At 36.4% G+C, this 27576-nt stretch overlaps 1 pseudogene; it reads right to left on the reverse strand.

Moving 5' to 3' along the window:
- Positions 1-12982: 12982 nt before the first annotated feature.
- On the reverse strand, positions 12983-13553 carry LOC103257310 (annotated as a pseudogene).
- Positions 13554-27576: the final 14023 nt, after the last annotated feature.

Consider the following 27576-nt stretch of genomic DNA (forward strand, 5'->3'; position numbering starts at 1 on the left):
TAGCTCACAGTGTTAACAGTAACACCAAACTGAAGAGTTGATTTAGCTTGTCATATAGTAAGGAAGTTAACAGGGCCTATTATGAAAGTAAAACATTATTCACTACAACATATTGTTGATTAGTAGTTATTACATGCAAAAAGTTATATAAATTACGAGACTTATGGTTATATGAGTGCCATATTTTCAAATCTATGGCCGCTGATAAAAGAGAGTGAATAGGAATTCATTACTCTTGGTTAATAAGTGCAGTCTGCAGGGGGTTAAGGGTTCTTTGAAGTGACTTAATGGGACATGTGTGGGAAATGGGCTTTCTTTTACTAATTCTCAGGAATGTAGGTAGTGCAGACCCACTCAAAAGTTATGTCTTTCTTTAAGGGTCGTGGTTATATAGACAGACAATAGCAGTTTCTGTATCAGTAGGACTTGCCCTCATTTACAAATGAGGGCTGGAGAAGGTATATGTTCTGTACCACAGGGTCAGATTGACACCCTGGCTAAGGAGCAGCCTTGCTTTGGCTAAAACTCAGCTCTCTGACTCACCACAGTGTTATAGAGATGGATCACCAGGAAAGGTGTGGACTCTTCTTTCTGAATATCCATAAAGATATACTAACTTCCTTTCTACAGAAGACAATATAAAAGTGATCTCACCTCTAAGGGACATTTAGCTTTTCTAATAATTCTGTACTCGTCAACTGAATGTTCTGTAAAGCATGTTTTAACCTTGAACTGTAGTTAGTATGTTAAGACCTGTTAAGATCTCAGAAATGTGTTTTCACAATTCCTTTAAATAAAATGTTTTCCAAGGTTGTCATTTTCTTTCTTTCTTTCTTTTTTTGTGAGTTGGAGTCTCACTCTGTCGCCCAGGCTGGAGTACAGTAACACGCTCACGGCCACTGCAGCCTCTACCTACTGGACTCAGGTGATCCTTCCACCTCAGCTTTCCAAGTAGCTGGAACGACAGGCACGTGGCACCACACCTAGTTAATTTTTTGATTTATTATAGAGACAAGTTCTTGCCACTTTGCCCAGGCTGGTCTGGAACCCCTGGGCTCAGGCAACTCTCTCGCCTCGGCCTCCCAAAGTGCTGGGATAATAGTCTTGAGCCACCACACCCGGCCTTGTCACTTTCTATTATAGTTTTCATGTGGCTTTTAGGAAAATATAAAAGAAGGAAGTAATTTTGACTATTTTGGTCCAATGGGCACAATTTCACTTGGTTATGAAAATACCGGAAAACTCTGTGTGTGTGTGTGTGTGTGTGTGTGTGTGTGTGTGTGTGTGTGTGTGTGTATGTGTGTGTGTGTGTAGAGGGGGAACATCTTAGGCAAATGGAAGCTCCATGAGGCTCACAGTGCTTCCCCAGCTTATAGAAGACAAGATCTGTGGTCACCACCAATTATGTAGCCTGGAAACACATCTGACCTATTTAGATTACTTAGTTTTAAACAGACGATTTTTGGTTAAGTAGTCTTACAATTTCCTCTTTAGTCGGAATATTCCTTGCATTTAAGAAAAAATGTTGGATTTAAAATATTTAGCTACAATATTGTGTGTTGACAGCCAAAGGCTAGCTTTTTGACTTAGTGTAAGACCACGCCAGAAGCAGTATCTATGAACTCCAACAACTGTTGTCTGAAAATGGAAGAAGTTAAGGTGACAGGACATCCGTTTTGTGTTAGTTACTTTATAAAATATGGAAGCATTGAAATTCTTGACCTTGAGAGTACACTTTAATATGCAGCTAACTGCATATTTTAAATATATATTTATATGGAGAGAGAGAGAGAGATAAATTGCGGGGGGGCTTTAAAGTTTAAATTTCTCAGTATTAGTCAAAGCTAGAAGAGGTTATTATTTTTTTTTGTTAAAATCCCAGCCTTTTCAAATGTGCCACCTGGGACATTTCTATCAACTTTTTCTTTGTTCACCATCAGACAAAAGGAACCCAACTGTTCACAGAGAAGTAAGTTTTCAGGAAGATTATTCAGTTATACCAGACCAAGATGAAAAATGAACACCAAAGCTTCTCAAATGAGGAGTCTTGGAAAGATAATTTCACTCTTTGGAAAATTTTCAAAAGCCCCTACATCTGGCACAGTAAGTTGTTCACCTCAATCACCTGTGTGACTGGTCATTTCTCAGATGAAACAAAACAAAACAAAAACTAAAAACCTGCATTTAGGGCTATAGGCCACTCCGTAAAAGACCAATTAAGGCTATTATCAGCATTAAGCTATTTCTGCTCTTTTTCCAAAAATGAATTATTATTCTTAAATGACACTCTTTTTGTCCTGTTTTTTTGTGGTTTTTTTTTTTTTTTTTTTTAACCCACACTTCAGCTTGAAATTCAGGGGTTCATATGGACCCCAGGATGCTGAGCAACTTGTACAAGCTGAGTTGTGCCAGGGACCCTGAGGGACAGTTTGGAACCTTCATTAGCCCAGAATCTTTAGCCACAATGAACTGGAAATTACCGATGGTTCCTACACAATAGCTGAGCCGTCATGAGCAATTAAGGAGCAGTAGTGTAATTGACCTGATTTGAAGATGCAGGGCAGCTGAGGACTTCTCCCTGGGGCCAGCTCTCCCTCTCTAGCCGAGCAGATGGCCATCTGAGGGATTATAATAACAAGGGCAGCTTGAATAGTCAAGTGACCAGTCAAGGTAACCAAGGGGACAGGGCAGTCAGATCTCTTCTGGATCGATGGGCAGCCTGTGCTAACTGGACTGTGCCATATGGCCCTGTCTGCAGCACCCCTCTGCCCCATCCCAGGAGTGTTTCTTTCAATGCACACAATGTAAGGGTGAGACGGTATCACTTCAACAAAGTCTTATTTGTTGGCTCTGTGATGAATGCTGGTAACACAGAGGTGGATAAAGCATCAGGAATGTCCTCAAGGAATGTATAGTCTTAGGGAGTGGAGAAGACATGACGATAGGTGACTAAATACAAGTTATACTCTTCTGAGCGTAACCACAGCACACACCATACGATGAATGCAAAGAGAAAGAAAGACATTGTTTATCAGTAAAAAGAACATAAAGATGCGACTATTTTCACTATAATCTTCACTAAAAAATTCTCTCTTGTGGTTTAATACATTTCAAACACATAAAGATTTACAATATATATTAGCATATATATGTTATATTCTAAATTCTATTTTATGAATAAGAAATGCATGGATCTGATTCAAAATTCAAACAATCCCACCCATATCCCCTAAGAACTCAGTTTCCTCAATGGCAGCCACTATCATTACTAGTTCCGATGGACCCTTCTAGAGATGTAAAACGCCTGTGCATATTCTTTATCCTTACAGAATCTTGAATTTTTTTTTGAGTTGGAGTCTCACTCCATCGCCCAGGCTGGAGTGCAGTGGCACACTCACGGTCACTCCAGCCTTGACCTGCTGGACTCTCACAATCCCTCCGCCTCAGCCTTCCAAGTAACCAGAAATACAGGCCTGCGCCACCACTCCTGGCTAATTTTTTGATTTATTGTAGAGACGAGGGCTCGCCAAGTTGCCCAGGCTGGTCTCGAACCCGTGAGCTCAGGCAATCCACTTGCCTCAGTCTCTCAAAGTGCTGGGATTACCGGCTGAGCCACCAAGTCTGGCCTTGAATATTTTTTTTTTTTAACTTAAAATATACCCTGAACATCATTACTTCTCTGTTGATATTGAGCTTACTTTTTAAAACAACTGCATAATTTTATTGTATGGGAAGATTTCCCATGATTTATTTCGTTTGCTTCCTCAGTGAAACTTTTCCCACTACAAACACTACTTCAGTGAATATTGTTGGAAATGATTAATTTCAAGTATGGATATGCTTATTTATAGAGGCAATTTTAGTACCAGCATTGCTGGGTAAATGGGTATCTTCATTTTTAGTTTTGAGAGATTTCTTTTTTTTTTTGAGTTGGAGTCTCACTCTGTTGCCCAGACTGGAGTGCAGCGGCCGCTCCCGGCCACCGCAGCCTTGACCTGCTGGGCTCCGGCAATCCTTCCGCCTCAGCCTTCCAAGTAGCCGGAATTACAGGCACGCGCTACCAGGCCCGGCTGATTTTTTGATTTATTGTAGAGATGAGGTCTCACTGCCCAGGCGGGTCTCGAACCCGTGGGCTCAGGGGATCCACTCACCTCAGCCTCCCAAAGGCACGGGATTACAGGCTGAGCCACCGAGCCGGCTGAGAGATTTCTTTCATTGGAGTTATTCCCAACCACCGATGATACATAGGTCTGCCTGTCTCCTGCTCTTTCATGAACTCGGCATGATATCAAAGTTTTCCTTATCTTGGTTAATGAGATAAATAAAAATGATGTTTTGTAATTTTTCTTGTTTTGGGTAGTGTAGGGGAGGAAAAACATTTTCTTCTATTTTTTTTAGGTTCAGTGGCTGGGGCCTATGAATTAAACTGACAATGGACAAATTTACAGAAGAAAAGGCATACAATTTTTATTGACGTTGCTATTGTTTTATGCACAGGGCATTCACAGACAATAAGTGAAGTCTCAAAGAATTGGTTAGACTTGGGAACTTATATTCCATTTTAACCGAGAATAATACATTGTGGGGGAAGTACCTAGACAAAGGAAAAAAGGTTTAGGCTTATAGGGTTGATAAACTGTGGGAAAATAACTAGAAAATGTATATGGGGAGCTAATGGAAAAATGGTTATTTTTAGCAAGGTCTATTTGTGCAGACTGATCTTGGTGTTGATTTCTTGTGTCCAGTTGATGAAAATGCTTCCTTCTTCCTGGCACACGGAGGGAATCTTTCTTACAGAAAATGTATGCCCTGGTTATTGGCAGGAGGAGGAAGGACAAAGAGCTTTTCCTGTGTCTGCTGTATCTCAGTTTTCCCCAGCTCAAAATAATATGCCAAACCATCACATTTTTGGGGTGGCATATTCTGATACCCTTCAGGGCAGTTGAGAAATTTTTCATATATGTAAGAGCTATTTTTATGTCTTGTCTGTTTAAATTTTTGTATATTTTTTCATTGCATTTAAAATAATTTTCTTATGTACTTGTATGTACTCTACATATATTAAGGAAATGAGAAATTAGGCATGGTGAAATTTGTATCAAATATTTGTCTTTTTGGAGTCCCTTAGTACCATTTTAAAGATTTCTTCCTATAGATCTTATGCATTTCTTGTTAAATTTATTTTTAAAATATTTTACCTTTTTGAGTGTTGTTGATTTTTCTTCTCTTATATATGCTAACGGGTTGTTGTTTTTATATATGAAAGTTTTTGATTTCGTATGTTATTTTTTACCTAGTAAACTTAGTAAGTTATCTTGCCATTTAAAATAGTTTCCAGTTAGTCCTAGCTAGAGCAATTAGACAAGAGAAGGAAATCAGAAGTATCCAAATAGGAAAAGCGGAAGGTAAGTTATCCCTCTTTGGTGAGGATATGGTCCTATACCTCAAAAATCCAAGAGAATTTGTCAAAACCTCCTTGCACTGATAAGGGACTTTGGCAAAGTCTCAGGGTACAAAACGAATGTGTAAAAAGAGAGTCACATTCTTATACACCAACAACAAACAGGCAGATAAACAAATAAAAAACATAATCCCGTTCACAACAGTTACACACACAAAAATAAAATACTTTTGCATCTTCCTAACCAGAGAAATGAAAGAACTTCGCAACAAAAACTGCATTTGTGTATCTTCTTTTGTGAGATGTCCATTCATGTCATTTGCCCACATTTTAATGAGGTCACTTTTTTCTTGCTGATTTGTTTGAGTTCTTTGTAGATTCTGGATATTTGTCCTTTGCTAGATGCATAGTTTGTGAAAATCTTCTCTTATTCTGTAGGTTGTTTTGCTGATTATTCCCTTTGCTATGCAGAAGCTTTCTAGTTTAAGTTCTACTTGTTTATTTTGTTGTTGTTGCATTTGCTTTTGGGGTTTTAGTCATAAATTATTTGCCTAGACCAATAGCCAGAAGAGTTTTTCCTAGGTTTTCCTCTAGAACTTTTATGGTTTCAGGTCTGACATTTAACTCTTTAATCCATCTTGAGTCAATTTTTGTATATGGGGGGGAGAGAGGGATCAAGTTTCATTTTTCTGCATGTAACTATATCCAATTTTCCCAGCACCATTTGTTGAATAGGGTGTGCTTCCCCAGTGTATATTTTTATCTGCTTTGTCAAGGGTCAGTTCGTTGTAGGTATTTGAGTTTATTTCTGAATTCTCTATTCTGTTCCATTGATCCATGTGTCTGCTCTTATACCAGTACCATAGTGTTTTGGTTACTACAGCTTTGTAATATAATTTGGAGTCAAGTAATGTGATACATTCAACTCTGTTCTTTTTGCTTTGGATTGCTTTGGCTATTCTGGCTCTTTTTGGTTATATTGAATTTTATGAATTTTTTTCTAATTCTGTGAAAAATGATTATGGTAGTTTGATAGAGATTGCATCAAATTTATAGATTACTTTTGATAATATGGCCATTTTAACAATGCTAATTCTTTCAATCCATAAGCATGGGATGTTTTTCCATTTGTTTGTGTGCTCTACAATTTCATCAATGTTTTGTAGTTCTTGTAGAAATCTTTCACCTCCTTGGTTAAATATATTCCTAGGTATTTTTAGCATTTTGGCTGCTATTGTAAATGGAATTAAGTTCTTGATTTGATTCTCAGCTTGGTCGCTATTGGTGTACAGCAGCGCTACTGATTTGTATGTTGATTTTGTAAATTGAAACTTTACAAAATCAACATACACAAATTCATTTATCAAGTCCAAGAGTCTTTTGGCAGAATCTTTAGGATTCTCTAGATAGAAGATCATATTATTGGCAGACAGTTTGATTTCTTCTTTTCTAATTTGGATACATTTTATTTCTTTTTCTTGCCTGATTGCTCTGACTAGGACTTCTAATACTATATTGAATAGCAATGGTGACAGTGGGCATCCTTGTCTTGTACCAGTTCTGAAGGGTAATGCAGTTGATTTTAATGTTCTTTGTTCAGGATGTCATTGGCTGTGGATTTATCATATTTGACTCTTATTATTTTGAGGAATGTTTCTTTCTATGCCTATCTTGCTGGTTTTTTTTTTGTTGTGAAAGGATGCTGGATTTTATAAATTGATTTTTCTGCATCTATTGAAATGATCATATGATTTTTGCTTTTTACATTCTGCTTATGTGGTGGATCACATTGATTTATTTGTGTATTTTGAACCATCCTTCCCTCCCTGGGATAAAGTTCATTTTATCCTGGTGGATTATTTTTTCTTTTACGTGCTGTTGAATTCAGTTTGGTAAGATTTTGTTGACAATTTTCTCATATATGTTCATCAGGGATATTAGTCTTTAGTTTTCTTTTCGTGTGTCTTATCTTGTGTCTTTTGTATCAGGGTGTTACTGACTTTTAACAATGAATTAGTGAGAAGTCCCTCCTCTTCAATCTTATGGAATAGCTTCAGTACAATTGATACTAGTTCTTCTTTGAAGGTCTGGTAGAATTTGGCTGTGAGTCCATAAGGTCATGAACTTTTTGTTATTGTTGGGAGACTTAATTACTGTATCAATCTCACTACTTGTTATTGGTCTGATCAGGGTGTCTATTTCTTCCTGATTCAAGGTTGGGGGGTTGTATGTTTCCTAGAAAGTATCCATTTCCTCTAGACTGTCTAGCTTGTTTGCGTAGTGATGTTCATAATAATCTCAAATGATCTTTTGAATTTTTGTTGCATCAGTTGTTAGGTTTCCATTTTTATCTCTGATTGAGCTAATTTGAATCTTCTCTCTACATTTCTTAATTAATTTAGTTAGTGGTCTATCAATTGTTTATTTTTTCAAAGAACCAACTTTTTGTTTCATTGATCCTTTGTATTGTATTGTTTTTAATTTCAATTTCATTTAGTTCTGCTTTGATCTTCATTATTTATTTTCTTCTGCTAGGTTTGGGTTTGGTTTGTTTGTGTTTTTCTAGTTCTTTGAAATGTAGTATAAGGTTGTCAATATGCAATCTGTCATTCTTATTCATGTAGAACTTAAGCACTATACTTTTTCCTCTGAGCACAGCTTTGGCTGTGTCCTAGAAGTTTTGATAACTTGTTTTGCTGGATTTCATTTAGAGGAATTTTTTAATTTCCATCCTGATTTCATTGTTGATAAAGGTGTCATTTAGGAGCAGATTATTCAACTCCCATGTTTTTGTTTGGCTTTGCAAGTTCTTCTTGGAGTTAATTTCTAGTTTTATTTCACTGTGATTTGAGAAGGTGCTTGATAGGATTTTGATTTTTTTGTATTTATTGATTTTTTTTTTTAAGTTGGAGTCTCACTCTGTCGCCCAGACTGGAGTGCAGTGGCTGCTCCGGGCACCTCAGCCTCGACCTGCTGGGGCTCCGGTGATCCTTCCGCCTCAGCCTTCCGAGTAGCTGGAATTACAGGCACGTGCTACCACGCCTGGCTAATTTTTTGATTTATTGTAGAGATGAGGTCTCACCAAGTTGCCCAGGTGGGTCTTGAACCTGTGGGCTCAGGTAATCCACTCACCTCAGCCTCCCAAGGCGCATGATTAAAGGCTGAGCCACCGAGCCCAGCTTTTATTGAGTTTTTATTTGTGGCTTATAATATGGCTTATCTTGGAAAATGTTCCATGTATTGATGAGAAAAATATATTTTATAAATTTGTGGTGGAATGTTCTATAGATATCTATTGGTTACATTTGCTGTAGGGTCCAATTTGACTCCAGTGGTTTTTTTTTTTTGGTCAACTTTCTACCTTGATAATCTGTCTATTGCTGTCACTGGAGTATTGAAGTCTAGCACTATTATTGTATTGCTGTCTATATCTTTTTTTTTAGGTTTTATAAAGGTTTTTTTTTGTTTTATAAAGCTGGGGTGCTCTGGTGTTAGGAACACATGTATTTATTTGAAATAGTTATAGCTTCTTGTTGGGTTGATCCCTTTATCACTACATAGTAAGCATCATTTTCTTTTTTTAAATGTTGTTAATTTAAAGTCTGTTTTTTCTGATGTGAGAATTTCTACCCCTGCTTGTTTTGGGCTTCTATTTTCATTTTTCCCTACTCTTTTACTTTGAATCTATACAATTATTTGTGTGTTATGATCTCTTGATGGTGGTAGATATTTGGATTTTGTGTGTTTTTAAAGATTTATTTATTATTTAGTTTATATCTTTTAATGCGACACCGAGACCATTTATGTTCAGGGTTAATGATATGCAAGGAACTGTTCCACTCATCATGCTGGTTGCTATCTGGCTGCTTTATTTATTTATTCATTTGTTTTCTCTATTGTATTGGTATTCCATAAGCCCTGTGAGCTTTATGATTTCCACTGGTTTCTATACTGGTGTATTTCCACCTTTTTTTTAGTACTTAGAATCCCTTTGAATGTTTCTTGTAGAGTTGGTCTAGTGGTGACAAAAATCCCTCAGCATTTGCTTGTCTGAGAAAAACTTTACTTCTCTTTCATTTACGAAAATTAGTTTTGTGGGATAAAAAAATCCTTGGCTGGCTGTTATTCTGACTGAAGAGATTGAAAATGGGATCTCAGTCCTTTCTGGCTTGTAGGACTTCTTTTGAGAAGTCAGCTGTGAGCCTGGTAAGTTTATCCTTGTAGATTTAATATATTCATTTCATTGCTCTTACAATTCTTTCCTTCACATAAACTTTACATAACCTGATGATTATATATCTTGGGATGATCTTTTTGCAATGTCTCTTCTGGGGATTCTTTGGGCTTCTTGTATTTGGATGTTAAAATCTCTGACAAGGCCAGAGATGTTTTCCTCAATTATTCCCTCAAATAGGTTTTCCAACCCTGTGTTTTTCTCTTCTTCCTTAGGAACACCTGTTTCTTACATTTGGACATTTTACATACTCCCATATTTATTGATGATTTATTGAAGATATTCTCTGGATTCTTTTTTGTTGTTATTGCTGTTAATCTGATTGGGTTGATTTGATGTTTTGAGCTCCTTTTTTTCTACTTTTCCTAGTCTCCTGTTAAAACTGTCCACTGCATTTTGTACTTTCCTAAATTATATCCTAAATAATTTCTCCTGAATCTCACTGAACAATTTTATAACCAAACTTTTGAATTCTGTCTCTGGAATTTCAAAGATTTCATTAGGGTTAGTTAGGTTTCATTACTGAAGAGTTAGTGTGGTCTTTTGGGGGTGTGGAATAACTCTGTTTTTTCATATTTACAGAATTATTTTTCCGGGTTCCTTCTCTTTTGAGTAAACTATTTCTTCTTATTTGAGGTTGATTGGGGACTGATATAGACCCTGTAGGGCTCCCTTGGCTACATGTAGTCTTGGTGTGATGAGTTTCTCAATTACCTGCTGTGATGGTCCTGTACTGGGTGTGTGTGCAGGCTCAAGACATCCTGAGTGGTTGGGATGGCTTGGCTAGTGGTGTTAGCTGGGGTCTGGGATCAGACCTTCCCCAAAGCTGAGGTATTATATTGGATGAGATGAGCTGTGCTGTTGACCTCTGGCCAGGAGGTGGCACTCGAGGGAGAGAGCCAGCTGAGATGGCAGCTTTGGGCATTCTGCTTGGTGTTTGTGGCTCCGACAAGCTACCAGCCTAGTTGGGGGTGTGGCTCTGGAGATTACCCAAGTTCTCTTTCCGTCTTGAGCCTTTGAGGAAACTGTTGAGGGAGGGAGGTGCTCAAGTTTCCTACCTGTGTGCACTCTTGGCTACCCCAGTGAGGATGAGAGGGAGTTTCCCACTAGTGGGATACTGCTTCCCCACTGCATCTGAAGGCTGCTCACGGTGTGTGCCATGATCTAGGTAAGGGTCTGTCTAGTTGCAACCCAGGTTGATTGATTTTTCCCTTCTTTACACTATGTGGTTATTATTGCTTCTCCGATGAGTCGTAGGGCATGCTGTTCTTCCCATTTATCTCCGGGTGCTGAGAAAACTCACTACCTTGATTTACTATGGAGGAGAAAACACACTCTAGTTACCTCTCATTGGCCATCTTAATCTTTCTCTGTGCATGCTTTTCTTATTTGTAAACTGTTAACATGGTGAATTACATGAATAGACTTCCTAGTATTAAACTATTGTTTTATTTGGGTAAAACATGTTATTATGGCTTATTAGTTTTAAAAATTATGCTCTGTCCTGTTTTCTAATATTTTGTGTGAGATTTGCATCAATATTTGTAAATGAGATTGGCTTGTAGGTTTCTTTTGTGGGTGCTTTCTTTTTCAAGGTTTGGTACCATTTGTATACTTCATAAAAATGATTTGATTGCTTTTCTTTTAAAATCTTTTTATGGAACAGTTGAAATAGTAATACAGTTATTAATTTTTAAAAAGTTTTGTAGAATTTCTCTTTCCAAAACCACCTTGTCTAGTTACTTTTTAGAATGTAATTCTTTTTTTTTTTTTTTTTTTTAAATAGGAGTCTCACTCTGTTGCTGAGGCTGGAGTGCAGTGGCAAGCTTATGGCAGCCTCGACTTGCTGGGCTCAGGGGATCTTTCTGTCTCAGACTTCCAAGTAACTGGAACCACTGGTATGCACCACCATGTCCGGTTAAGTTTTGGATTTATTGTAGAGATGCAGTCTTGCCAAGTTGCCCAGGCTGGTCTCGAACCTGTGGGCTCAGGCAATCCTCTCAACTCGGCTTCCCAATGTGCTGAGATTATAGGCATGAGCCCCCGTGCCCAGCTAGAATGTAATTCTTTTACACACTCTCTCTTTCTTAATTTATGATCTAAATATTGTGCCTATTTTTTTTTTTTTTTACTTTCTTCCTGGACTCAGAAATTTTATTTTATTTTGATTTTGTTTCCTGTCTCTCCCTGTGTTTTCTGTGGCTTTTGAAAATTGCTGTTGTTTATTTTGTTCAAAGATATTTGTAATTGTTAGATTCTTCCTGTGAATTGTACCTCTTTAATAATCCTTGCCTGGGTTTTTCCTCCATGTTCATTTACCTGGTAAGCCTTTGTCACATTGTTTTATTTTCAACCTCCCTGAGCCACATCTTTTACATGTGTGTATCAGACACTGCTTGTGTCCTGCCTTACATTTTCCTGGCCCACTTTTTGCTCCAGCTGCTGTTGAGGCAACTGGCTCTGTATACAACTTCACACCACCTCACTTTGTCTGTATCATGATCTATGTATCTATATTATCAGTCATTATCATGGGCAATAATTCATGTCTAATGGGGGACAGGAGAACAATGGATAGATATTCTCCTTTCCTTCTCTCAGATAGGCACTTCTGAAGTATATTCACATGGATGCATTTAGGTCCCTAGTGGAATCACGCCCAGTTGCCCACAATGGTAATGAGCTCCATAAGACACCTTCGAATTGTCTTTCCATCTCACTCCTCTCAGGCCTCCACTCCCGATCCTTGGAATCACTTTCCAGAGTTAACTATCTGTATCAAGTTGCTTTATTGGGAAGGCCAAGACTATGACAGTATAGCTTTTGAATGTTGCCAAAAATTAATTTTTTCTTTGCTCTCTTAGCATACTCTCATAGCAAACTATATGCATGAAACGAATAGTGTTTTTATTGATATGAGATATTTATTCTTAGTTCTCTGTGTCTATATTCTCTTTCATGATATTGATTTGTATATTTTTGTGTATATATGTTTCCAGAAGTTACACGTTCGCCTTTGTAATTCCTTTTATATTTTTATGAGCTATAATTATTGATTTCTTTCGAAAAGAAATGATGGAATTAATACAATTTGGGGGGTTTGTTTTGTTATAAATATCTATGTGGCGAGTGAGGGGGCAAGAGAAAGTAGAGATGTCTCTGTACACAGCTGATATAGACTTGGAGGCTGAATGTCATATAGTATGGGCAGGCCGGGCGCCATTCTGGGGCCTGTAACTGTTCATAGGTAGGTGAGAGCTGGCAGGAATGATGACCCATGTCTGGGGGGAGCTCAGGCACTTTGGAGGCTCCCTGGTGCAAGGACCTGGATGATGTTGCACCTGGGATCAGTTCACATCATTCAGAGCCTTGTGGCAAACTCAGGTGGCACAAAGTCTGCGCGGTACCCATCTGAATTGTAGTACTTTAGCTGTATCTGCTCCACCTGCCTCATTATTAGTTGTTGCATCATCTCTGGATGTTGGTGTTTGGGTTTTTGCTGCATTGCATGAGGCCAATCTGGCTGCTGGGGTAGGGGGATGGTGCAGTAGGTGTGGCTCACCACAGGGAAGAGAGTTGCAGAACTGATATATTTCCTTGAAGAGGTCCGCTGCAGCCACTGGCACTTGCCCTGGCAGCAGGGCATGTCATCCTCCTTGAAGGCCATCTTTATGAGCTGGTGATAGGGTTCCTTGAAGACGTTTTTGGCAGGGCCTATGGAGTCTGAGGAGTCAGTTATGATGACATTGAAGGCATCCTGGTTCTGTTTCATGAACTCAAAAGTATCGCCCACGTGTAAGAAGGGTCAACTTTGAGCTAGAGTAGCTAATGGCCATGGCCTGCAGGAACTTCTTAGAGACTTGAATGACATCCTCTCAACTTCACATTGGACCGTAGACTCCGTAGAGGGGTGCTTCACTGCCTCTCATAGGACCAGCTGAACCTGCTGTCCATGCTGCAATCTAACTCCAAGATAAGTACAATATTAATTTCTCAATTTTCATCTCGCCATTCAATTTTTTTTTCAGAATATACGATTTTATTAATGTTATTTTATGTCATGACACTTTTATTTTATATTTTATTTCGAGTTGGGGTTTCACTGTTACCCAGGCTGGAGTGCAGTGGTACAATCAATGCTCATGGCAACATTGACTTCCTGGGCTCAAATGATACTTCCGCCTCAGAATCCTGAGTAGCTGGGACTACAGGCCACATCACCACACCTGGCTAATTTTTTGATTTATTTATTTATTTTTTTAGTAAAGATAGGGTCTCATTATGTTGCTTAGGTTGGTCTTAGACTCTTGGGCTCCAGCAATTTTTCTGCCTCAGCCTCTCAACTGCTGGGATTGCCAGTGTGAGCCACGGTACCTTGCCACTACATATGTTTATACCACTATTATTTGATTTATTATGCCTGACTGATATCTTCTGATCCTTGAAGATAAAAGATGAAGAAATCAGTTTATATTCACTGCCTCCCATCTTCCTTTCCCATGTCAACTTTATTTCAGCATTTATATTGTTTTCTGTAACTATTATCTGCACAGTATTGTAGTCTCAATTTTACTAAAAAATAGATTCAATCCTCGGCACTAATTCTTGCACCACATGTTTCTGTTCAGTCATTGGTAATTTCTTAAAGAAAACTCTTGGAAGCTATATTTTATTTTTTTATTTTAAACATTAGTTTCCTCTTGCCTTTATATTGGACCAGATTGTCCGGCTATGCCTTATGTCACACTTGCTTTCTTCAGACTTTGCAGGCGCTGCTTTATAGTCTCCTGGTACTAAGAATTGTTTTGGAAAAGAGTCTCAGGCCTGCTTGATTTTTTACCTCTTTTTTGATGACTTATCATCTTTGCGTGGTTGTCCAAAGGATTCTTTTTTATCTTTAAAATGCATTTATTTTACTAGATTATGTCTCTTTTTTGATTGTTACAGTTTGATATTTCTTGGGCATAATGTGTTATTTATTTCTTTAAAATAAAATGGGAACACCTGAGACCGTATTTTTTCCCTCGTACTCTCTCAGATGGAAAGACCCCCTCACCAGTGGCAAAAGACAGCTGCAGGGAAGCAGCCTTGAAAGTGACTTCATGCTCAAGAGAGAAGATATCTCCTCCTCGTGGTTTCTGGTGCTCTGCTCCTTCAGAGAAACTTCTCCAGTAATGAACTGTAGAAATGATCCCTGAAAATATAGTCTTTGTCCTTTTAATTTATAGACTAAAGACTTTTATTTCTGAAAATTTTTTCTCATCTTAAGTTTCTTTTTTCTATCACTTTGCTTTTCTTCACTGAGGGTGTGTATGCTGGATGTCCTTTTCTTGTATGTATAGAAATGTCTCTGTAATCTTTTATTTTATTTCCATTTTTCTTACTCTGCTCGGTCAACTCTTGTCTATTCTTTGCTATGTTTAAGTAATGGTTGTTATTCTTGAGATACTTCCCAAGGCCTTTGTTGTTGTGTGGTAATTTTGTTTTCTTCTTCCACTTTTTTAATCTTTGCAAATTCAAATTTTCTTTTTGTTGTCTTGCCATAGTTTTCCCAAAGTCTTACACATTTTCTTTTCACTTTACCCGGAACCATAGAACTATTAAAAAATTAAAAGCTGTAGCAAAATATGTAGTCACAACATTTATTTTGTTATTATTTAATAATATCACCCAGGCTGGAGTGCAGTGGCATGCTCATGGCTACCCCAGCGTCGACCTGCTGGGCTCCGGAGATCCTTCCACCTTAGCCTTCCAAGTAGCCAGAACTACATGTGCACACTACCACACCCGGCTAATTTTTTGATTTATTGTTGAGATGAGTTCTCACCAAATTCTCCAGACTGGTCTTGAATCTGTGGGCTCAGACAATTCACTCGACTTTGCCTCCCAAAGTGCTAGGATTACAGGCTGAACCACCCAGCCCGGCCTCACAGCATTTTAGTGAGTTTCTTAATCTGCTTTTTGCCTCCCTGTTTGTTTCCTGCCTTCATTTCTTTTATTACTTTGTAATATTTTTAGGTGGATCCTGTGATGGCATCATTGTGATTATTACTCATCTTATAATTGAGTTTACGGGACATTTTATTATGGGAGAGTCTAGGGTCTTATACCAAATTTATTGCTGTCCTATTTATTATGGAGAGAATTAATATGTGTGAGCTGAGGTCTTTTATCTATTTGTCTATATTCTATATCTGTCTATCTATCTATATCTATGTAAAATAAGTTCATTTTACATTCATGCTTGAATCCCAAGATCTTCCTTTGTTTATGTTTCTTCTGACTAAAAAATATCATGGTATTTATTTTAGAGAAGGTATATGGTAGATAAAGTCTCATAGTCTTTGTATGAGTAAAAAGTCTTCATCTTACTTTCACTCTTGAAAGACAGTATGGCAGGGTATAAAACTATAAATCGACATATATTTACTTTATGTATTTGAACAAAATTATTTCATTTTCATCCACTATTTCATATATATGAATGTATATACTTTTATTAGTATACTGATTTCTTTTCTTGTTAGTTTTAAAGATTTTATATCCATTCTGTAATTTACATAATGCTTATTCATTCTATAAAATTTATATTCATTTGTTTAAATATTTTATATTCTATATTTATTCTAGATGGTTTACTATGACATATTGCAGAGTAGATTTTTACTTATTTTACCTGCTTGAAATTGAAATACATTTTGATTTGAGGATCTGTGTCTTTCTCTAATCATTGATAATTGTCAGCTTTTCTTTATAGGCAGTGATTTTTCGCTATTTCCTCTCTTATTTTTATGAAATTCTTATGTGATAATATTTGTGCCTGAATAGTATCCTATATTTTCATTAGCTGCCTCATATTTTTGTTCTTCTTCTCTTTCTTTACTGTATGTTAAATGAATTCCACAATTTTATAGTTCAGGTGTTTTGACTGTGTCCAGCCCGGTACAAAATCCATTTTATAAATTTTGTTTTTATCTCAACTCCTTTTTATTTTATATTTTTCTTTCCTTGCTTCATATTATATTTTTGATGGCATTTATATAGTTTATGTTCCCATCAATCATTGGAAATATACTTGTTTTAAATCTTTATCACAATTTTTTTTTTTTTGAGTTGGGGGTCTCACTCTGTCACCCAGGCTGGAGCGCACCCCAGTGTCAACCTGCTGGGCTCAGGTGATCCTTCTGCCTCAGTCTTTCAAGTAGCCGGAACTACAGGCATGAGCTACCATGCTTGGCTAATTTATTTATTTATTTATCGTAGAGATGAGTGGCCAAGTTGCCCAGGCTTTTCTTGAACCCGTGGGCTCAGGCAGTCCTCTCACTTCAGCTTCCCAAAGTGCTGGGATTACAGGCTTGAGCCACCATGCCCGGCTATCACATTTTTTTTTTTTCCTGAAAAGTAACTACATCTTAAATACATTCATGTCCTAATTGTTGGTTTTTTTGCCCATCTTAGCATTTGTTTTTGTGTTTTAGAATTTTTATTTAAAGTGATGTTTCCTTACTTTCTTCCTTTGTTTTCACTCTTCCTTTCTAGGGGTTTTGTGATTGCCTTTCAGGATGGCAATCCGTAGCAAATCTAGCTATTCTTTTTGTTGTTCTTGTGTCTAAGTGATATTAGAGATTTCACGGATCTAACCACTAAGCAGTTGGATGGTTTGACTTAGTTTTTGATTGAGAGAGATTTTACCTGTGATTTCTGATCTCTCTAGACTTGTAAATAACCAAAAGTGTACCTGTAGACCATGGTTTCTCACTATTGAGACTTGACACTCAGGAGTCTGCTATTGACATAGTATCACTATTGACATTTTGGGTTGGATAATTCTTAGTTGTGGGGAGCTTTTTTGTGTATTGTAAGGTGTTTTACAGAATGCCCTGTCTCTACACACTAGATGTGCGCTGCTCTAGTCCCTTCCTAGTTGCAACAATCAAAATGTCTTTAGACATTGTCAAATGTACCCTGGAAGTAGAGTGGTAAAAGCATTTCCAGCTGAGAACCTCTGTTCTAGATAAATACTAGGAATATTTTTGAGTCTTTTTTCTAAAAAGAGAGATAGCCTCACCAATCTCTCTGACTTTAGGCAATGAACTTGGCTCCTATTTTACTGGTTGTCACTATCTTTTTTCAGACCAAGAGGCCTTCCACTCACAGCTTCAGTTCAGCTGACCAATTTGTACTTTTCCTCTTTCACATTCACAAGATCTTTATCTTGATTTTTGCAGTGCCTGTAATATTTTTAACATTTTAAATTGTAATTTGTATGATTGCTTGGTGCAGAGGGATTGCTTGGTAGTGAAAACCAGTGGAGTTGTCTTTACTGGAAATCTTCACCATCATTATTTTTATGAGATGATTAGTATACTTGAGGCCCAATTAAGTCACTCCAGAAACAGGGCATAGAGTAAAAGAGAGGCAAACGAAAAGCTGGTATCATAATATTGACTATCATAATATTGGTGATGGAAAGTGATACTAGCAATACATAATTTCTTCAGATTTTAGATGGTGATTGTGATAATAAAATTTTATAAGTGTATAAGTGCTTTGAACACAGTATAATAAAATTAAACTAGTGTATAAATGCTTTGAACACTATAGTAAAAGTGGAAGTTATCACTAGTAGCCATAACCAAATGATCGTGGTAATACTGAATTAGCTTTAGGATATTAAATAAAACCTATAATTCCATGAGTGGCATTTCCTTTCTGCCTCTCATCAGATGATGTCATTGTTTTGAAGAGTCAGGAGAGCTCAAATAAATCTCAAGATACTCACTGTATATTAAACACCACTCACTGGGCCAATATTTGAGAATAACCACTTGATGATCATTAGTAATACCTTTTCTCTCATTATTTTCAGGATAAAGCTCGTTTTCCCTTTATAATTTAGTTTTAAGAATGCTGATTACAATAGCGAAAGCACTTTAAACTTCTTTTCTTTTTATTCTTTTCCTGACTTCTCTTCTCCTTTCTAGCAGTGTGTATTGAGTCTAACCTTATTGTCAGGGGTTTTGAGTGAGAATTGATATATGTTTAGGTTTAGTTTTGAAATTCAGACAATAAACAAGTGTTTTTTTTTTTTTACATTTAGATAGTGACCTATTTTATTTTATTTTAATGATGTGGGGTACAATTCAGGATTAGGTATACAAGTGGATATCATGCAGGTAAAGTTTGGGCCTCCCTTTGGCCTCCACTTTGCCTTGTTTGAGATCAGGTACCCTTACTGATATTGTGTCCCCTCTCCTCACACCCGCAGTATCCTGCTACTGCAGATCTCTTTCTTATCGTATTATGGTAAATGTTCAGGGTCCACTTATGAATGAGAACATATGGTACTCTGTTCTTTGTTTCTATGATAAATCACTGAGTACTATAGACTCTATATCCATCCAAGTTACTGCAAAGTCCATATGTTTGTCCTTCTCTTTGGTTGTGTAATATTCCATTGTGTACATGCACCACATTTTTTTAATCCAGTCCAGTTCTGATGGGCAGCAAGGTTGGTTAAAAGTTAAACATGCTTGTGCAGGTATCTTTTTTGCAGAATGATTTGAATTCCTTTGGGTATATTCCCAGTCAGGGAACTGCTGGGTCATATGGAAGGTCAATTGCTAGTTCTTTTAGGAATCACCACACTGAATACATAAGATTTAAAGAAATTATTAGTGAAAGTGTTAGTCACCACGCGTTACACTTTTGGGAAACTATCCAGGTATAGACTGTGCCCTCAGCATTGTTCCTCTGTGATGGAGAATTGTTTGAGAGAAAATAAATCCTGGAGCCCTCTGCCTAAGATTTATCATTTGTTTTAAATGGCAGTGATATGTCCATACAACATCAGAACATATTGGTTAGTCCAGTAATAACATGAAAAATGGTGAATATGTCAAGTTTTGGAGTGGAAAGAGGATACTAAATGAATGAATTTTGTTCTTTTTTGTTCTATGCTAGTATACACACTTACAGGCAAATACATGCATGCACTTAGTGACAGACAGTAAAAACAAGCTAAAGGTGAAAATTCTTTTTTTTCCAAAAATGTTGTCTGAAAAGGCCTACATAATAAAAATAAAACAAATCATCATTCTTAAAGACAAAATTTATTCAGCACCAATAGTGTTTAGGTTAGGAATGTTTTATTATGACAATTTTTTGAAGGGAATTTATGTGCCAAGAAAATATTTTTTTATTCCATAAAGTAATTATTTTATAGGTTTATTGGCAAAACATATATTGCTATCTTTCCATAATCTCTGAATAGATTTTGACAATGTGTCATAGTATATGATAAGCTATGTGATAGTCTATTTTAAAAATGTACAATTAAGTGTTCATTAGCATGTTCATAGAATTGTGTGACCATCATCACTAATTCCAGAACATTTTCATCACCCAAAATGAGACCCCACACCCATTAGCGGTCATTCCTTATTCCCTGTTGCCTGTAGGTCCTGGAAACTGCTCATTTATTTTCTCTCTCTGTGGATCTGTCCATTCCAGATATTGCATAAAAATGGAGATATACAATGCATGGTTTTTTGTGATTGGCTTCTTTTATTTTTGTTTTATTTTTATAAATTTTATTTTAAAGATGTGGTGTGTAATTCAGAATTAAGTATACAAGTGGACATCGTACAGGTAAAGTTTGGGCCTCCCTTGGATCCCCATTTTGCCTGGTTTGAGATCAGGTACCCTTAATGATGTTGTATCTCCACCCCCTCACCCCCCTGGCAGTATCCTGCTACTGTCCTTATAGTATTATGGTAAATGTTCAGGGTCCACTTATGAGTGAGAACATGTGGTACTCTGTCCTTTGCTTCTGTGATAGATCACTGAGTATTATTGACTCTAAATCCATCCAAACTGCTGCGAAGCCCATACTGATTGGCTTCTTTTGCTAAGTATAATGTTTTCAATTTCATCCTTAAAGTACGGATAACACACATTAATACTTCATTTCTTTTTATGGCTGAATAACATTCCATTGTTTGGTTATGCCAGAGTTTATTTATCTGTTTATCAACTGATGGCATTATAGTTTTCATCTTTTGACTGTTATAAGTATTGCTACTGTGAACATTTGTGTACAAGTTTTTGTTTAGATAATTTTGTGTGTTTTCAATTCTCTTGGGTATGTACCTAGGAATAAAATTTCTAGCTCCTATGATAACACTATGCTTAACATTTTGAGGAACTGCCAAGCTGTTTTCCAAAGTGATTTCACCATTTTATAATTCCATCAACAATACATGAGAGTTTCAATGTCTCCAGATCCTCACTAGCATTTGCTATTGTTTGTATTTTTTATTTTAGTAATCTTGGTGGGGTTAAGTGGTACTTCTTTGTGGTTTTGATTTGCATTTCCATGGTGACTAATGATGTTGACCATATTTCTGTATATGTTTATATATCTTCTTTAGATAAATGCTTATTTAAATTTACTGCATGGGTTCTCTTTTTGTTGTTGATTTATAACATTTTTAATACATTTTGCATATAAGGCATTTACCACATATAAGGTTTTCAAATATTTTCTCCCATTCTGTGGCTTATCTTTTAACTCCCTAAATAAAATGCTTTGATGCACAAGATTTTTAATTTTGATAAAGTCCAATTTGTCTGTTTATTGTTGTTGTTGCTTGTGCTTTTGGTGTCACTTCCAAGGAAGCATTGCCAAAACCAATGTCAAGAAGATTTACCCCAAAGATTTTTTTCTAAGAGTGTTATAGTTTTAGCTGTTACACTTATGTCTATGATGCATTTAAAGTTAACATTTGTATATGAGTCTATGTAAGATCCCAACTTCATTCCTTTGCATGTGGAGATTCTGTTATTTCAGCGCCATTTATTGAAAAGACCATTTCTCTCTGATCAGATGGACATGGCACTTTTGTAAAAAATCAATTGATCATAAATGTAAGGGTTTATTTCTGAAATCTCAGTTCTGTTTTGTTGATATAGATGTCTGTCCTAATGTGAATATCACACTATCCTGATTATTGTTGCTTTCTAATAAATTTTGAAATCAGGAATTGCAAGTCCTCCAACTTTGTTCTTTTTCCAGATTGGCTATTCTGATTCTCTTATATTTCCATATGAATTTTAGGATCAGCTTGTCAATTTCTACACAGAAGCCAGCTGATATTTTGCTAGGTAATTGTACTGAATCTGTAGATAAATTTGGAGAGCATTGCTACCTTAACAGTTTTCCGTCTTTCAATCCATGAACATGGAATCTTTTTCCATTTATTTACACCTTCTTTAATTTTTAAGTGATGTTTGCGGTTTTCGGTGTGCATCTTGCATTTATATCATTAAATATATTTTTGTTGGGAGCTGGCCACAGAGGCCCACTGAGCGTTAGGGATCAGGAAGCGCCGTTGACCTCAAGACCACTAGGATGCGTTTGGGAGCTGTTGACCCCATTTCCTTTCCCTTTTCTGCCTAGCACTACAGCCAGAAAAAACTCCTCAAGCATATAACTCTGAGACCGGGAGGAACACAAACTAACTTCAGAAGCTCATTGTTCCCATTTTTCCACAGACTGCAATTTGGGTTTTCCTACTACTTACAGTTCAAACTTGGGTCACATCGAGGAGCCTTAGTGTTGGCCACAGGCTTTTTGTATGTGATCTTAAGATTATAGCAATATAAGTTTTGGAAAATAGCTTATAGAGATAAGTTTTTAGGTAGCCATTTTATTAAAAGAATGCGGTCAGCCTACTTCTGGTTGGGCCCACCCCGAACTTTGGACTGGGCCACATTCCAAACATTCTGGGTTAGGCCGCCTCAGGTTGTAAGAGTGATCGTTTAAGTTTCAATAGGATTGTTTAACTTGGTACTAGTATAAATTAGCATAGAATGAAAAAGGTTTATAGGATAGGTTAGTCATAGATTAAAGTTAGTGATTGTGATGGGTTTTTTAGATTATCGATGATAGAAACACTGTGCTTTAGGAACGTATTGTTTCATTGTTTTTGAGGAACATTAACCAAGCATGAGGAGCAGAAAGACAATTTAGGATTTGCTCTTCCTCTTGCCTAGAGGAACATCTGGTGGGTGGGGGACGCCCCTCATGCACCTGGCATTGTGTTCACGTGAAAGACATGTGAGAATGACTTTGCAGAATTTGGGGATAAAAGCCCACTGTAAACCTTCAGTAAATGACTTCTGCTCATCCTGAACAGTAGTCCAGTCCCTTTCTTTCTCCCCTGTCCCTTTCTTTCTTCTCCCTAGTCGCCTACTCCATCTCACCTCCAGGAACCTCTGAACCTTGTAGGAGCTGGACTCCTGCATATTTTCAAGTTTTAAATTTATTTCTGATGTTGGTATAAGTTTAATTACTTTCTTAATTTCATTTGTGTACTGTTTGTTGCTAGGATGTGGAAATGCAATCGATTAGCATACTAATTGTGTATTCTGCAAACTCACTGAACTTGTTTAGTAGTTCTAATGATTTTTTTTTGCTTCTGCTTTGTATGTGGGTTCTTTTAGAATATTCTGTATACAAGATCATGTCATGATTTATATCTTTTTTCCCCCGACCTGGATGCCTTTAATTCCTTTTTATTGCCCAGTATCCCAGATAGAAGTTTCAGTACAATATTAAATAGAAAGGACTAGAGTGGACTTCCTAATCTTGTTTGTGAACTTGGGTGGAGGGATGAGGGGTGAAGGAAGGAGCAATCACTCTTTCCCCATTTAGTATCATGTCAACAGTGGATTTTTCATATATACCCTCTGTCAGGTGGAGAAGTTCCCTTTAATTTTTACCTGGGTGAGTATTTTTTTCTTGAAATAAGATTGAGCTATGTTAAATGCTTTTTCTGAGTCAACTTAGTGATCTGTTCTTTATTCCATCAATATGATGCATTGCACTGATTATTTTCATTCATTTCTTTTTTAATTTTTGTGACAAGGTCTAGCTTTTTCATCAGGTTGGGGCATAGTGGCATGATCATAGCTCCCTGAAACTTCCGAGTGCAAATTATTTTCTTTAGCCTCCCAATTAGCTAAGACTACAGGTGCCCAACACCAAGTTTTGCTTATTTTTTAAAATATTTTTTTCAGGGATAGGATCTTTCTAGGATGCCAAAGCTGGTCTCCAACCCTTGACCTCAAGAATCCTCCTGCCTTGACCACTGAAAGCACTGAGATTACGGCAGTGAGGCACTGCACCTGGACTTATTTTCATGTATTAGTGCAAACCTGCATTCCTAAAATAAATCCCACTTGAACATACAATGTATGTTTGTTTTTTATATGTTATTAGATTTGGTTTGTTAGTATTTTCACATCTATATTTTTAAAAATATTGGTTTATAGTTTTCTTGTGATGTCATTTTCTTTTTTCTTTTCTTTTTTTGAGTCAGGGTCTTACTCTGGGGATTGGAGTGCAGTAGCTTGATTACAGCTCCCCACAGCCTTAAACTCTTGAGCTTGAGCCATTTTGCCTTCTCAGACTCCTTAGGCTTCTTTATATAGAGGTAAGGTCTTACCATGTTGCCTAAGCTTGTCTTGAACTCCAAAGCTCAAGTGACTTGCCTACCTTGGCCTCCCAAAGTGCTGGAATTATAGGTGTGAACTGTACCTGGCCTCTTGTGATGTCTTTGTTGGTTTTGGTATCAAGATAATATTAACCTCAGAATGAGTTATGAAGTACTCCTTCCTCTTCTACTTTTTTTTTTGAAACAGTTTAGGATGGATGGGTACTGATTCTTTAAATGTTTGGTAGATAGGGCTACAATATAAATGATACAATATTAGATATCAGTCACTTTTGGCAAGACTAAATTTATTATTATGAATAAAGTTAGAAAGCAGCTTAGTAAAATTCAGTGGTATGTTCTGAGGAAGGACTTGGCTTCTGCTTAACTTTATTTGCAAGATGACTGGAAAAGTGCAAAACATAATATAAAAGGTTATGAGAGCATAATTTGTCCTAAATTATAGTGAACTTATTACCACTGTTTTAAATCTAGTTTTGGTCATTTATATCAGATTATATCCAGAGAAACAAAAGAGGCCAAATGTTTGAAGAATCTTTTAGCATTTGAAAGAGCTTTAAAACAATTTACTTACATCTTTGCCCTTTTTGGAGTCTTAGTTTATTAGCATACTGATCTTTCATGAAAGGGTATAAAGTACAAATTAATATTTCAGTAATGTAGCTACTTTGTATTATAGCATTATAATTTCAGGGCTGGACATGAACTTTCTGATCACTGTTTTTAGTAATTTTCAAACTGTGGTCTTTGGATATCTGTATATATCTGATTCATTTGGGATGATAGTCAAATACATGACTTCAAATTATCCTTTCTCTCAACAGGCTCTTCCCTTCCCCCAGTGCATATGCAGAGACCTGAGGTTTATTTATTTTCTGGATAAATTGGATCAGAGAGACTCCAGACTGGGGGATAAATACAGTAGAGGGTGTGGTTGATACATGTAGAGGATAAGAGATAGAAGTGTTAACTAGAAGTCTCGTGTATCCTCTGTTATTGTCTACTGGTTGTCAAACTCAGATTGATGATACAAAGGCTGCCATATTATTTTTGAATATATTAATCTAAAATATAAAGGAGTACCCAAGAATTACTGGATTTTTAAAAGCAATTCTGATCAAAAGAAAGAGATTAGGATAATAAGATAAAAGGAATTCAGAAATAAACAAATACATGATAGGAAATATAAAGTAGAAAAAACCCCACAACGATAACTAATATCCCCAGAAGTGTTAGAAAATATATTTTATCCATAACGTGACCACAAGATGATTTTGAAAAGAAAATAGTTAGAGAAGAAGATAGGAGTCTTGAAAAATGTGCTAACTCAAGTTAAAAATTTTCAATAAGAGAGTTAAAAAAAATTTGGAAATTTTTTAAGTAGAAGAAAACACACAAATGTTGAACAGATGCATTTTAGTCTAAAGACAAAATTTCAGTTAGACAGAGGGAATAAGTTTAAGAAATCTATTGTGCAATACAGTGATTATAGTTAATAACAATATATTATATAATTAAAAATTTCTAAGAGAGTAGATTTTGAGTGTCTCATCACAAATAAAAAAGTGAATTAATATATCTGTTAATTAATTTGATTTAGCCATTCCACAGCATACACATTTTTCAAAACTATGCTGTATATAGCAAGTATATACAATTTTTATTCATCAATTAAAAGATATATTAAAGAAGGCAAAAATTAAATGGTAAAAAGTAATTAAAAAGGAACTTATGAGAATAATAAGATAATAAATCTAAAGATTTGCATTTATCTATTACAACTTCCAGAAAGAGTAAAAATTGAAGAAAAAATAATTATTAAGAAAATACTGCCAGACATGCTTAGAATTAAAGGACATGACTCTTCAGATTAAAGGAGCCTATTGAGTGTCCAGCATAACAAATGAAAAATGACCTAAATGGGAACACTTTAACACTTCTCATGAAGCCTGAATTGGTAGAAATTACTTTAGAGAGCAGTTTGGCGATATCTTACATAATTCAAGATATTACTATTTTTAACATCCAACAGTTTTGCTTCTATGTACATATAACAGAAAAAATTATCCACTTATGGAAACATTAAAAGAATCTTAACTGAAGCATGGGTTTGTAAGAGAGAAAAATTGGAAATTGTCAAATTGCCATCAGTCAACTGTGAGGGTAGGACATGGACATTTGGAGACTAGAAGTACTCAAACACTTAACACCTCCTATATATTCTTTCTTAGGAGGATGATGGAGGCTATTTACAACAGAAAATGAAAAATGCAAAAAATGGGAGTCATGGAATAGATAACACAATAAATCCAATGCAGGAGAAAGGTTAAAGAAAGCTCCAAAGACGGTGAAAGAAGAACACAGGATAGAAGCTACACAGCAGGCTTAGAGAGTGACGAGCCTCAATTAAAGTAGAAAGACAGAGAACTCTAGGGAGGAAGTGTCTAGGGAAAAAAAAGAGAAAAGCTAGTATCACATGATGCATTTGACAATGTGGAAAATATAAGTAGTATTAAGAGAAGGCTTATAGCTCTGCAACAATACAGGAGGAGAACCAATGTGAAATAGATAGAAATCTAAGAAAATTTTGAAAATAATGAGTAGTTAATAATCCTAGGAAAAACAAAGAGATGTATAAAAAAGAAATATAATTATAGGAGATAGTTGATTATATAATAATATTTATGCAGTCATAATTATGTAAATAGTAAATATTGTTTTAGCAGAAGTAAATCTAAATATAGCTGTAGAAAAGAGAGGGGAAGGAGGGTGGTAGCACAAAATAACATATCTATCATACTAGGAAATAAATAATGCTTGCTATAATTTGTTCAAAGCAAGATACAACAGCTCATTCATATTAACTGGCAATATAGACATAAACAAAAATAAATAGCTAAAGAATTGAAAAGGAGCATCTCTTGGAGTAAGCATAGGAGGAATGGGCAGGGACCTGCTGCTTTTTATTGTGAGCCTGGAAGCACTACATATTTAACTTTTTAAAATTACCTCAAGCTGCTTTTTATTATAAGCCTTGTCGAACAATTTCATATAAAATGAAAATTACATTTTAAACATCCACCATAGAGTCAGCAAGACAGACGACTAAAAGTTCCTAGCACTCTCTCCAACCTACCAAAAAACCCAAAGCAACAAATGAACAACTATGTTTCAACAAAAATAACTAAAGGAGAACACCTAAGAAGAGCAATGAAACAGCAGACATCTGGTAGAGCACAGAAACCCAAGATGGCCACTTAGAGAATGGAAGGAAACTACTTGCCTCTGGTCACCGCATTCCCCCAGGGCTAGTGTCCCCCGCTATTTTCCCCCTTGGGATCAACTTGGAACCAGGATAGACTTCTCTCTGCAGAGAAGTCCCATCACGACCATGGATATCCTCAGTCTTCCCTACTGGAGAC

The sequence above is a fragment of the Carlito syrichta genome, unplaced genomic scaffold (assembly GCF_000164805.1).
Source record: "Carlito syrichta isolate Samal-C Ts95f unplaced genomic scaffold, Tarsius_syrichta-2.0.1 Scaffold301638, whole genome shotgun sequence".
Classification (NCBI taxonomy): Eukaryota; Metazoa; Chordata; class Mammalia; order Primates; family Tarsiidae; genus Carlito; species Carlito syrichta.